A 12,284-nucleotide genomic window follows, 5' to 3' on the forward strand; every position below is an offset into this window, starting at 1 on the left:
CCCCATCTTCAGGAAGGTGAATGTCCATGACTTGAAATTGTCAATTCATTATTTTTTTTTTTCTTTTTCCAGGAAAGGGCAGTTGGAACTCCCTGAGTGACCATTTCCAGTATTCTATTAACCTGATTATCAAGAAATTCCTGGGCCTGGCTGAAATCTTGCCTGCTGTCATTCAAACTTGTTTTCGTTTACTCAATTCCTTTTTCTAAAACCTTTCATATACTTAAAGATAATAAGTGGGTCCCTTTAGCTTTTTCCTCACAGAGCCTGTTTTGTGTCACTGAAAGCATCTCCTCTCTCTCCTCTGAACTCTCTCTAGTTTCTCCGTATTTAAAAAAAATGGTGGCAGTTAAAACTGAATATAGCTCTTTAATAATGTTCTCATTAGTATGGCATATACGAGAAAAACGACTTCAGGGTTCTTGCATCATTGTGAACCCCTGGAGGGCAGGAACTATGTCTGATTCATCTTTGTATCCCCTACAATAGCTGTGCAGTTCCTTAAACCTAGTAGGCGCTTCATAAATATTTGTGGAATTGATTGTTCCTTTTAATGCATCTAAGTTATAACTTACACAGCTCTGGATTGGTGACTCATCTGTAGCTCGCATTCATTTTGGCCCTGAGTCTTTAGTTTTCTTGTACTTGTGTCTGGCATCCATCGCCCCAACAAAGCCACCTTCTGCTTGACTCCACTGATGGCTTTGCATGTCACCTCTCTTCTTCCAACTCTTTAGACCCTTGCTTAATTATCTCCTGCCAATTTGACAAGCAGAATGCAGAGGCCCTAAGTATAAAAACTTGAACTACACTTGAACGAAGAGTGGGCACACAGTAGAGTCTTGATGGTTCAGAGCACTGTCAGGTCATTCACGTTTAGAAAGGACAGTTTGTCAAATTCTTTATACATTCTGAGTCAGCCAATGCCCGACCTGTTTTACCAGGTTCTCCAAGGTGAGTGAGCTAGGTGTTTATGAGAGTGGTTACAGACCAGACTTTTAGAGGATATTGCGCTTTCTCTTTGGTCTAAAGCCAATGGAAAATGCAGAAGATGCAATGAACGATATCACTGCAACTTGTGTTTTTCCTGACGGCTATCTTTACCCTTAGAAAGCAAGCTAGTAAAATGGTTGCCAGAAAAAAAAAAAAAAAAAAAGTCAGCAAACCTTTAAAACTGCAAAATAACTTCGTGGTTTTATAGCCACTTATTTCGGAACACAGTATTGAAGAAATTTGTAGTGTTTTTGAAAATAGTCTGTTAGAACAATTTTTGCCTAACTTCTTTTTGTCTTAGTAGGTTCTGATCAGTTAAATGCCACTGTGCTTAAGCAGAAGTAAGATTGGTTGATTGTCCTGCATGTGTTAATGCTGTCAACTTTATAAAAACCTTTGGCACAGAAAGAATGCAGTCTAATATGTGAGTGGACACAGGCATTTTTCTCTCCATCCACAGTGAGAGATCACCATAGAACCTTCCATTAACATTGACTGCAAAGGCACTTCTGGCCCCACACAGTTACAGATTTGCATTTTGATGAAAAAAGGATTTGTTTGTGTATTTTTACCACTTTCCTTCATACTATTTCCCTGTTGATTCAACCTATGGAATCATTATTCCCAAATAAAACGATTCATCCAAGGGCTTATGATAAGAAGAGTGATCACTGGGAGGCTGAAGCGGGTGGATCACGAGGTCAGGAGTTTGAAACTAGCCTGACCAACATGGTGAAACCCCATCACTACTAAAAATACAAAAATTAGCTGGGCATGGTGGTGCATGTCTGTAATCCCAGCTACTCAGGATGCTGAAGCAGGAGAATCACTTGAACCCAAGAGGCAGAGGTTGCAGTGAGCCGCGATTGGGCCACTGCATTCCAGCCTGGGCAACAGAGCAAGATTCTGTCTCAAAAAAAAAAAAGAGTGCCCAGTCATGCCAGCTCTATACAATATAGAACATAGTTTCATAGCACTAAAGAAGCAAATTTTAATGATGTTTGTGCCTGGATTTCTGTTAAAAGTCACAGGGTTATAATGCTAAGATTTTATTAAATTAAAGAAATTTTTAAAGTCACAGGGCAGGGAGATTCGGAAAACTCCAGCTGATTGCTGATTGTGGAAATGTGTTCTTTAAAAATTTGTTTATTTTGTATCTCATGAAAGATTTATAGGGCTGTGACAAAAACCAGCGTATACATTTTTGAAATTGTCCAGAAAGACAGCAAATCATACCTTCCTGAATTGTGTCACGGCATCTACTCACCAGAATATGAGCGGATAACAGGGACTTCTGGAGGGAAGTAAGCGCCAGGGGAACTCGTGGCAGGGAGAAGGAGCATCAAGAGAGAATGCACACCTGCTTTCGGCCTTTTCCCCTGAACCAGTTACCTCTGCAGCTCCAGCACTGTGTCATTACTATTATTCATTCAGTGTGACCTGCAGCATCAGGAAAAGATTCATCGGTGTTCGTTATGTTCTGTTCACTGAGCCTGGGAGGTTCTCTAATGTATTACAGAAATGTTTCCATTAGTCAGTGGTTAAAGAAATTCTTTCATTTGCCTGTTACAGTGACTTACTCCAAAGGATTTAAGGCTGCTTAAATGGTTAAGTTTCTGGTAGAGAGGGAAATTAATTTTTGTAGATCAATTATGTGGATAGCTTCTTTGCAAGGAGGTCGGATAAATGAGGTATTCCTATAGAAAGAGACAACAGAAACAGGCAAAGCTCTTGTGTTGGCTTAACAAGGTGAATAAGCAGAGTACATAATGGAATTCATTTGCAAAGTAATTTTTGCTTGGCTGGAGTGGTAAGCACAAAACAGACTAGCAGATGAGAATCGTAAGTGTTTGGGATCAGTTGTTAAAAGGTTTAAAAGGGGATCTAATTCAAGAGACATTTTGTGGTGTGGAGAAGGGGACCGATATTATCAGAATGATACTTGAACAAGGTAATTTTTACTGGCCTGGGTATAATAGAAGGAACCAGACAGCCAGGGGTGGGCCATGCCGGGAGGCGGCCGTGGAGATGGGGCGGGGCTGTTCTCCGGGCGGTGCAGGAGAACACGCATGGAGCATTTGTCGGCTTGCCCAGTCCAGGGGTTCAATAAATGTTGGTTTTGTTTTGCTTTCCTCCCCATGCTTACAGCAGTGATCTAGGATCAGGAAAACTTGCTGGCTCTTTTTGTAGGCTCACATGCATTTTACAGGATCCCACTGGGTCCTGGTATAACCCTGGTGGGGTTTTCGTGCATTAATAGTTGGTCTTCGACACATGAGGAATCTGAGGCCAGAGCAATAAAGAGGCTGCCCCAATGTTACGTGTGCCGGAGGAACAGAGCTAGGGCTCTTCTCCGGCTTTCCCTGTAGCAATGTACACAGAAGCCCCAGAATACTCCAGAATGCCAGACGGAGCTTCGCTAGGCTGCACTGCGAGGTGGGGCTTCAGGTACAGTGGTTCCTACCAGGCTGTCAGAGCCACTTTTTCCCCAGACGCATACGGGAGCTCCTGCGTTCTGGTTCGCCTGGTCCCCTTGCAGCCCACAGTGCTGCCCTGAGCGCCTCCTGCAGGGAGTGGTTCCCTGTTTCCCGAGAAAAGCAAGGCCACAGGGCCCTCCGTGGTTCTTTGTAATTCCCTGAGAAACTTTGCAGCTTGTCACCATGAGCTCCTTATACTAACAACAGCCAAAATCACAGGAGAGAAGTCAGCACAATCCTGATGATTTTAACAGAACCTCAAAGCACTTTTAAGTCATTAGGCACCTTTAAAAAAAAAATACTAATTTTCCAAGGTACAGTTTAAAGTCCTATCTCTTTGACATCACCAAAACTTCAGCCCTACCTCTTGTTTCCAGGCATGACAGTTTGACCCACGATAGGCTCCTGTTGCTGTAGTCTCTGCCTGGGGCTACTCTCCACCTGCCTGGGAAGCATTTCAGTCCAGATGAGCAGCCTTTGAAATTAGGCGAACACTCAGACCTTCATGCTTTTAAGACACAAACTAGGGGGTGAGCTTGCCTTGACGTTTGTGGGTCTTGGGTGAAGAGTGTGAAGAGTGTGCCATACACCCAGTTTTCTCTCTACTCCTCATCTTGTGTGTCCAAGCCACCACCACTCCTGCCTCCCCTTGGACCTACGGGTGCCTCTTGGCCACCTTCCAGGTCTACATGCATACCCACAGGCCCTGGGAAAGGGCCTGGAAGCAGGCATGAAGCCTTTTAGACAGGGAATCTCATGGCTCCAGGGACCCAGAGCCTGGTCTCCAAGAGACCCTTGGGGAGGGGTGAGCTCGGGCCCTGACCAAATGAGGTTCAGGGCTTGAGCCCTCGTTGCCCTGTCCTAAAGGCGGTATTGATAAGGGGACACCTTGTTTCAAAAACTTAAGCCACAAAGGCAGCTCAAAATGTTTCCTGTTTATATGGCTGGTGGTTGTATTTCTGCATCCTCAGCTCTCCTTTCCCTCCTCAACCTTGGTCTCATACATACAATTGCTTCCTAAAGCATAGTTGATGAAACTGACCCATTTCCTGTTGCTTGCCAAGGTAGCTCAGTAACCAGTATATTCCTTCTGCTGGTGAAACCTGACAGAGAACCTGGTAACGCTGACAGCTGTTGTGTTTTGTGGGTTTCAGCCACTGCCTTATATGTCTTTTCCTGCCATCCTTCTTTGATGGTGTCTCTCCTCTCTGCCTCCACCTATTTATTTTTTCCCACTTGTCTGCTCACAGAGCCAGGCTCCCTCACCTACCTGTGTATTCTATGACTGTGTTGCTTGAGTGCGAATTTGCCTTGTTTTACTTGTAGGTATGAAGGTCTAAGTAGAGGTACATATGGAACCTTCTTTGGGGTGTTTGTGTAAGGGACTGTCTGGAAGAAGTGGTTCTCCAACCTCTGTGCCCTTCAGTTCCTTGGAGGGCTTGTTACAACAGATTGCTGGGTTTCACTCTCAGAGTCTCTGATTCAGTAGGTCTGTGGTGGGGCTTGAGAATTCGCATTTCCAGTTGAGGACCATTGTTTTAGAGGAGTACATTCAGAACGAAAAGTCAGAAATATTGAAAATCCGATGGTGGTTGTTTTGATGAAAGCTTTTCTTGAATGTGAGAGAGTCAGGGCCTGACATTAGCATTCTTTGCAACTCTATTGCCTTTTGTAGCCGTGACTTCCAGAAGCTATAGGCACGTGCAGATCCAGCCTTCCGCCTGCCTCTCCTCTCATCTGCCTCCACATCTTCTCAGGGAAGATCAGAAAGTGCAGGAGCCACTTTTGCTTGTTCATCCAGAGCCAGCTGGTCTGTAGTTCATCCAGTTTGGTCTTGGGGCCCCAGAATAAAATGGGCCAACTGTCATCCTCACAATAATAATACATTATAATTAACTAATATTTAAGAACTCTATGATTTTCTCCATTTACAGAGGAGGAAATTGAGGCTTAGAGATATGAAATAACATATGCAAGGCCTCATAACAAGCCAGAGCTTGAACCTGAGTCCACTTGACGCCAGTGCATGCCCTTATCTTCACTGGCAGGCCACCCGGATTCTCGCAGGTAAGTTAGAGTGATCTGTGCCATGTACAGCAAGGGGTGCAAGACTGACTCCAGTAAGAAGGATCTGGGATCCTTGGGGAAGAGGCAGTCAAGCTGGAGACCAAACGCGCTAACACAGATTTCTGCGACACTCTTGTTCCATTTGTCCTGTTCATTAAACGGTTAAGTAAGGTGGTGAGCGTACAGCACGCAGACCTGTGGCTGGCATGTAGGAGTGTGGTAGAGGGCAGCCAAGCCACGAGTCCCATTTGAGACAAAACAGATCAAAGACTCAGAAATACTCTTACTGAGACCTCTAAGGAAAACCGTATTATGGAAAGATGATCATAACAGCTAATACTTACCGCACACTTGCTACTGCCAGTTCTGTGCTAAGGCTTTACATATGTGAGTCCATTGAATCCCTATAGTAATGCTTAAGGGAAGTTCCACTTCCACAGCATTACACAGAGGCACAGGAAGGTGAAGCAGCTCCTGAGTGCAGAGATGGGACCCACTCCAGGCATTCTGGGTCCGAGCTGGCCCCTGACCACCAGGTGCACAGTGGAGAGTCTAACCCATCCCTTCCAGATGAGAGGGGAAACTTGTGACTATGTTGGTTCTTCAAGTCTGAATGGTCTCTGCTTCAATCAAAATCGGGATAAGTATTTTGAAACTTGAGAGACCAATTTCTGTTGCTTTTCTTAAAAGATAAGGTGGTAGACATAGGTTAGGCATGGACCATAAGAGTAGTGAAGGGGTTAGCTCTATCCAGCATTAAACCATAATGCTTCAAATATGGCACAACACTTGACAGACCCATGCGTGGGGCAGAAGAGGGGAGCCAGATTTCAGGTTCCATAGTCTGAGAGCATTTACCAGATGACGGAGTAGGTGCCGTGTGGCCATGGGGAAAGGAAAGCTGATTAGCTGAATGGGAATGGGACAGCATGAGAGTGATTCAAAAAATCTCAGTGGGTATCATCATCTCACATCATTACACCAACATAAATTCTACCTGATTAAAACCTGAAACTTGACAAAAATAGGTTCTAAATACATTCAGTGTTCTGGGGCCTCTACTAGGTGCCAAGTGTACAGCATTGAGCAAAATGGATAAAACTCCTGCCCTGAAGCAGCTTGCGTTTTAGCAGATAAAGGCAAATATTCCACCTTTTAAAAAAAGCTCAAAGGAAATGAAAGTGGATATTTATTAAACCTCTGGAGGAGTTGAAATTTCTAAGATTAGAATCTTTAGATGAACTCACAGAGGAAAGTATTATTAGTCTTGTCAGTATAAACATTCCCCAAATGCTAAGGTTATTTCCAGTTGTACTGTCATGAGTTATTCCTCAGTGTAATTCTATGTAACATTGAGTTTTGTCTGGATTTTAGGATAAGTCCTCCAAAGTAGATTTACTAGGTCAAGGGGTGAGAACATCTGTTGGGTTCTAGATACATCAGCAGGTTATTTTTTTCTCCAAAGTATAATATTTCTTTTTCTTTTCTTTCTTTTCTTTTCTTTTCTTTTCTTTTTTTTTTTTTTTTTTTTTGAGACAAGAGTCTCGTTCTGTCACCTAGGCTTGAGTGTAGTGACACAATCTCGGCTCACTGCAACTTTCATCTCCTGGGTTCGAGTGATTCTCCTGCCTCAACCTCCTGATTAGCTGGGATTACATGCCCAGCTAATTTTTGTATTTTTAGTAGAGATGAGGTTTCACCATGTTGGCCAGGCTGGTCTCGAACTACTGACCTCAGATGATCTGCCTGATTCGGCCTCCTAAAGTACTGGGATCACAGGCGTGAGCCACCATACCTGGCCTAAAGTATAATACTTTTATATTAAACAAATCAAACCACCAAGATGAAGATTTTAGTTAACCCACCTGTTTGGGTGCTGCTCTCAGGCCTGGGCCCTCCTGTCATTCTGCCCTTCTCTGCAGGCGACATATCATTCCCAGGTTTTCAACGCTACCTCTTTCTGTTAGGGATGCCTAAAGTTGTATCTTTACCTAGACTTCTCTTCTGAGCTCCAGAGTCGTAAAGCCATCAAATCTACTGGACTTCACTATTTGGATATCTCATAGGGATCTCATCCTTAACACTTCCAAAGGAAAAGTTTTGGTCCACCCCCTGAAATATACTTACGTTCTGGATTTCTTTATTTCCATAAACGGCACCTTCTCTCACCCAGTAGTTCACATCAGAAACCCAGAGTCATCCTTGACGATGTCTTACTTCACATTTAATCCATCACCAAATTGTATTGATTTTTGCCTCCGAAGTGTAGCCATTCTCATCATTCACTATAGTTGTGTTCTCTAAAGTCGCCAGGAACACTGAATCAGTGAATACTGAGTCATTACTCCTAAGGGAGATACAGAGTTAGGTTCCTGTGAGCCTCTGGTCATATTTCCATTGACTGATCAATACAATGTATCAGTTTCATTCGTGTAATAATGTTGTATGTTGGTGGATGTTGTACGTTGGTATAGCGTTGCATACGTTGGTGTGATGACGTTTTATGTGTGTTTCTGTTTAAAAATATATTTTAGTGTATAGTTTTGATTAACATCGGACTCATGCCCAACAGCACTGTAATTCATGCCTGAACGAGCTTATCTAACACGTGCATTCCTCATAAGGCCCATCACAGCCTTCTTGTGCTTAGGAGTGCTAAGCAGCATTTCGCACTGTGCTTGCAGGCCCTTTTAAACAGCAAAATCAGTAACAAAAAGCACCGAAATGAAAAAAAAAAAGTGGCACTACTTAGACTGTTGAAAGGGTACTTGTTGATAGTATAAGAGCTGAAACAGGAAGGCAGAGTGTCACCTAGGTGGAGCTCAGCTGGGAATGTGTGTGTGGGCCGGCATAACTTTTTTTGCAGCTCCGCGCATGCGCGGGCATGACGAAAAGTGCCCTGAGTATTGACTTTGGGGTTGTGAACACATTTTAGTGAGTAGGTGAATTTGCAAATGTGGAATCCAGGAATGATGACGATAGTTTATCATGAAGCCATCCATTTCTGTCTCCACTGCCACCCCTTATCTGGGGGTTGGCAAACTTTTTCTGTAAAGGTCCACATGGTGACTATATGAGGCTTTGCAGGTCTCAGGCTATCTGGTCTCTGCCACAGCTACCCAAGTTGTAGAGTGAAAGCTGCATGGACAATACATACACGAGTTGGGGGACTGCATTCCAGCAAAGCCTCATTCCTAACAGCAGACTTGGGTCTGAATGTGGCACCCAGCTTGTAGTTGGGATCCCCGTAGCTAGCCTAAGCTACCATAATGTCTCATCTGGACTGGCTGCTTCCTGACTTGTCCCCCCCCATGCCTATTGTTGACATTCCCCAGCCAATTTCCCATAGTGGTATTAAGTGCACATTAGATCCTGCCACTATTCCACTTCAGATGTCCAACTGCCTCCCATCACACTTGGAAGAAAACCCTGCATCCTGAACAGCGTGGGTCATGGCACAGTCTTGGCTTGCTTCTCTGATCCCCCTGGCCGCCAGTCTTCCCCTCCGTTTGCCCCATCCTGGCCTCTTTCAGTTTTGTGACTGTTTCCAGCCGTTTCCTGCTTCAGCACCCTTTCCCACACAACCGTCTTCCCTTCCTGGAATGCTCTCCTGCCTGGCAGCCTGGTTAATTCCTGCACCCTCTGTGGTCACACCTCAAATGTCACTTCCTCCAGGAGGCCTTCCCTGATCTTCCAGTGTAAATCAGATTCCCCTCATCTCATCTCAGAGCACCCCCTTCTTTTCCTTCATGACACTTAACAATTTCTAGGAACCCACTTATTTGGCAGTATTTGTTTTCCACCCGCCGTCCCCAGTAGGCTGCAAGCTCCGTGAAGATAGAAATGCATCTGTGGCTGTCTCTGTGCTCTCCACCCCGTTACCGTCACACACAGTAGACACTTCTGAAAACTTGGCAAATCAGTGAAGGATTGTGCAACATGCTTTTGTTCATACAGATTTTTGTATGAAACTGCAATAGACAAAATGACCACCCTTTTGGAGTGTATAGTTTATCTTCAAAAATTGACAGTGATGATTGAAAGCAAAAGGCATCTTGATAGGTGAGTTTGTAAAGGGGTGTGAATGTGTGTCTTTATTGTCAAAGCGTGATTCTGAGACAGACACTCTGCCACCAGGTGTATCTGGTGTTAAGTTTTTCCCCCTGAGACTTGAATGCTGCATTCAGTCCTTGCTGGTCTCGCTTTTCCTCTAGAGCTTTGGAACTTCGCTGGTAACATTTTCACAAGAAGAAGTTGGGGGTGAAGTTGGCTTGAGGAGGCATTTCAGCACCCCTCTTTAAAATGGACTTTGCTCTCATTTTTTCTCAGACCATCACCTCATCTCTCTTAGACTTTCTCTGATATTAGTTGTTGTTGTTGTTGCTTTTACAGTGTTGCCGCCATCTGGGGAAGAAATCTTTGATTTGTCAGAGTCATCCAAGCAACGAAGTTCCAACTTGGGAATTGTTCCCAATACATTCTAGGAATCCTCCATGCCACTGATGGACAGGCCACTTAGCATATTTTAGAAAGGTAACAGATCATTTCTAAGATGACCTTCTGTAGATTGGTGGTAAAATCCAAAGCCTTATGTAACTTCTTTTTAATGTATTTAGTACAGAAACAACATTTTCTAATAATATGAAATTAGAAAATAAACGCAAGCAAAACATACCACACACACACAGTCTGTCTGTCTGTCTGTCTGTCTCTCTCTCTCTCTCTCTCTCTCTCCCTCCCTCCAGAGATGATCACTGTTGCATATTTTAGGTCTCTTTGTATGCGTAGATGTCTGCACACTTTTTTTAACCAAAATGATGTATTGCAGTTCTGTCATCTGCTTTGTTTTTTTTGACAACAATCTCTAACTTTGTATTCAATAAAGTTCATCTCCTTTAATTCCTGGTTTTGATTCCAATTTCCTAACTGGCCCTCAAATATTCTTCGAGGCTGGTTTGTCGAAATCAGCATCTAGTCGAGTACCATGCCCTGTGTCTTGTTGTAACTTTCTTTTAGTCTCTTAATCCAGCGCAGTCTGTGATTGAAGCAGCAGACTCATTGCTGGTCTCACCTGCAGAACCTCTGACCTGCTAGATGTGTGAGGTTGCTTCCTTATGGTGGGGTTAGGCTTATTTCTCCATCCTCTGATTTCCTATATTGAAAGGCTGACAGGATTCAAGTTCATTGTCTTTGACTAAACCTCACCAAAGCTGATTCAGTGTACTTTACTTGCTGTTACTGAAAAGACCCACTCCTGGGGATGCTGAGATTGACCCCTGGTCTAGGGCTGTGGCAGCCTGAACCCACAATTATACGGTTACGCTTTCCCCCTAGAGGCCAGCAAGTGACTTGTGTGGTATAACTTTGGCATACAGATCATTTACTTAATGCTTTTGTACCCAGTGGTCATTCTTGCCTGGACCATACCTTCCTTGGGTTTTGTGAAGTGTTTCTCTAATGCTCTCATTTCTTCTATAAAATAGAGCTTTCCCACACTGACTGGGGCTGCCTGGTTACCCTGAAACGTGGTTCCCTCCCGTTGGAAAGGCGGGATCTCTGCTAATGCTTTCCCTTTCCCCATTAGCTTTCAAAGTAAAGAGTTTAATAACCACTTCGAGTAGTGACAAAGTTTTTTTTCTGTCTTTCTTTCTAACATGATACATTCATGGATTTCTATTGATTTGGTGTGTTATAATCAGTACTCTTTTGTTATAACTTTTGGGCAGTGAGACCCCTTCAGCCAGCTCCTGTGACCTTTTGACAGAACTTCTATGATCTTGAAAAGCTGTCTTGATTCATGAAAACAAAATGCCCCAAGCTCATCTTGTAGTTTTCAGTGGTGTTAGACAATGGTATTAGGGTCTATAATCAGGGTATTAGGGGTGGTTATTGCTACAGAGGTGACTTGTTTCTAGAGAATTTCAATGGACAAAGCTGGAAACTATATACTGTTAAAAATTAAGAGTGCAGGTGGACATGTCCAGTTTAGTTTTAAAATCCTTGTATTCTCACTTTCCTTAATAATTATTTTAACTCCCTTTTTATGGTATGGAAAAATCTTTTTCTTTAACCTACAAATGTAAAGACTATAGTTTCAAAATACCAAATATTTATATTATTACCGATATGAAACTACAGAGGAAAGTTTAATACTTCTTTGTAATTTTTGTTTTCTTCCTAAAATGCATTCCACTAAGGATATGTATTAAAAATACTGTGTTCTAAAATTCCTAAAAGTAAATTCTTCCTCAGAGAGTATGCCAGTTTGATGTATGGTTAGGCTCACATCGTTCAGTTTCCTTTCAGTTTAGGAAATGTTTGAATGCAGCTTTTTTAAGATAGGGAATGCATTACATGGCTGAAATGTCAAAACTATGTAGATGTTGAATCTAGATGACAGGTAAGTGAAAAATTGTTAAATCATTTTCTCTACATTTCTTTTGAAATTGGAAAGGTAAAATAATTAATTAAACAATACGGAGAAGTATACACAATGCAGTCTTACCCTGTGAACTTTTTTCTTTTTTATTATTTCTGTTTCTGCAGATGAGCCCGTGAACTTCATTCCATCGTAGATAACCATTTTTCTTAGCCTAACCCCGTGAGTCTTTCATTTTTACACATTCCAGTGTGTGTATGGGTGTGTTCTTATTCTCTTATGCAAAGGGTAACATAACACATATAGTCTGTTATTCTACATTTTAACTTTTTTCTCTTAATACATTCTGGAACTCTCCGTATTTGTAC

At 42.9% G+C, this 12,284-nt stretch overlaps 1 protein-coding gene across 9 annotated transcripts in view; it reads left to right on the plus strand.

Moving 5' to 3' along the window:
• Positions 1–12,284, plus strand: part of HIPK2 (homeodomain interacting protein kinase 2) — a 217,894-nt gene that overhangs the window by 5,999 nt on the left and 199,611 nt on the right. The window contains exon 2 of one of the 9 annotated variants that reach the window (XM_074379004.1): positions 73–10,070. The exons of the other annotated variants lie outside the window; for them this stretch is intronic. The gene's annotated coding sequence lies outside the window, so the exon portion shown is untranslated. The remainder of the gene's footprint in view (positions 1–72; positions 10,071–12,284) is intronic. 9 annotated transcript variants of the gene reach the window in all.

The sequence above is a fragment of the Saimiri boliviensis genome, chromosome 10 (genome assembly GCF_048565385.1).
Source record: "Saimiri boliviensis isolate mSaiBol1 chromosome 10, mSaiBol1.pri, whole genome shotgun sequence".
NCBI lineage: Eukaryota > Metazoa > Chordata > Mammalia > Primates > Cebidae > Saimiri > Saimiri boliviensis.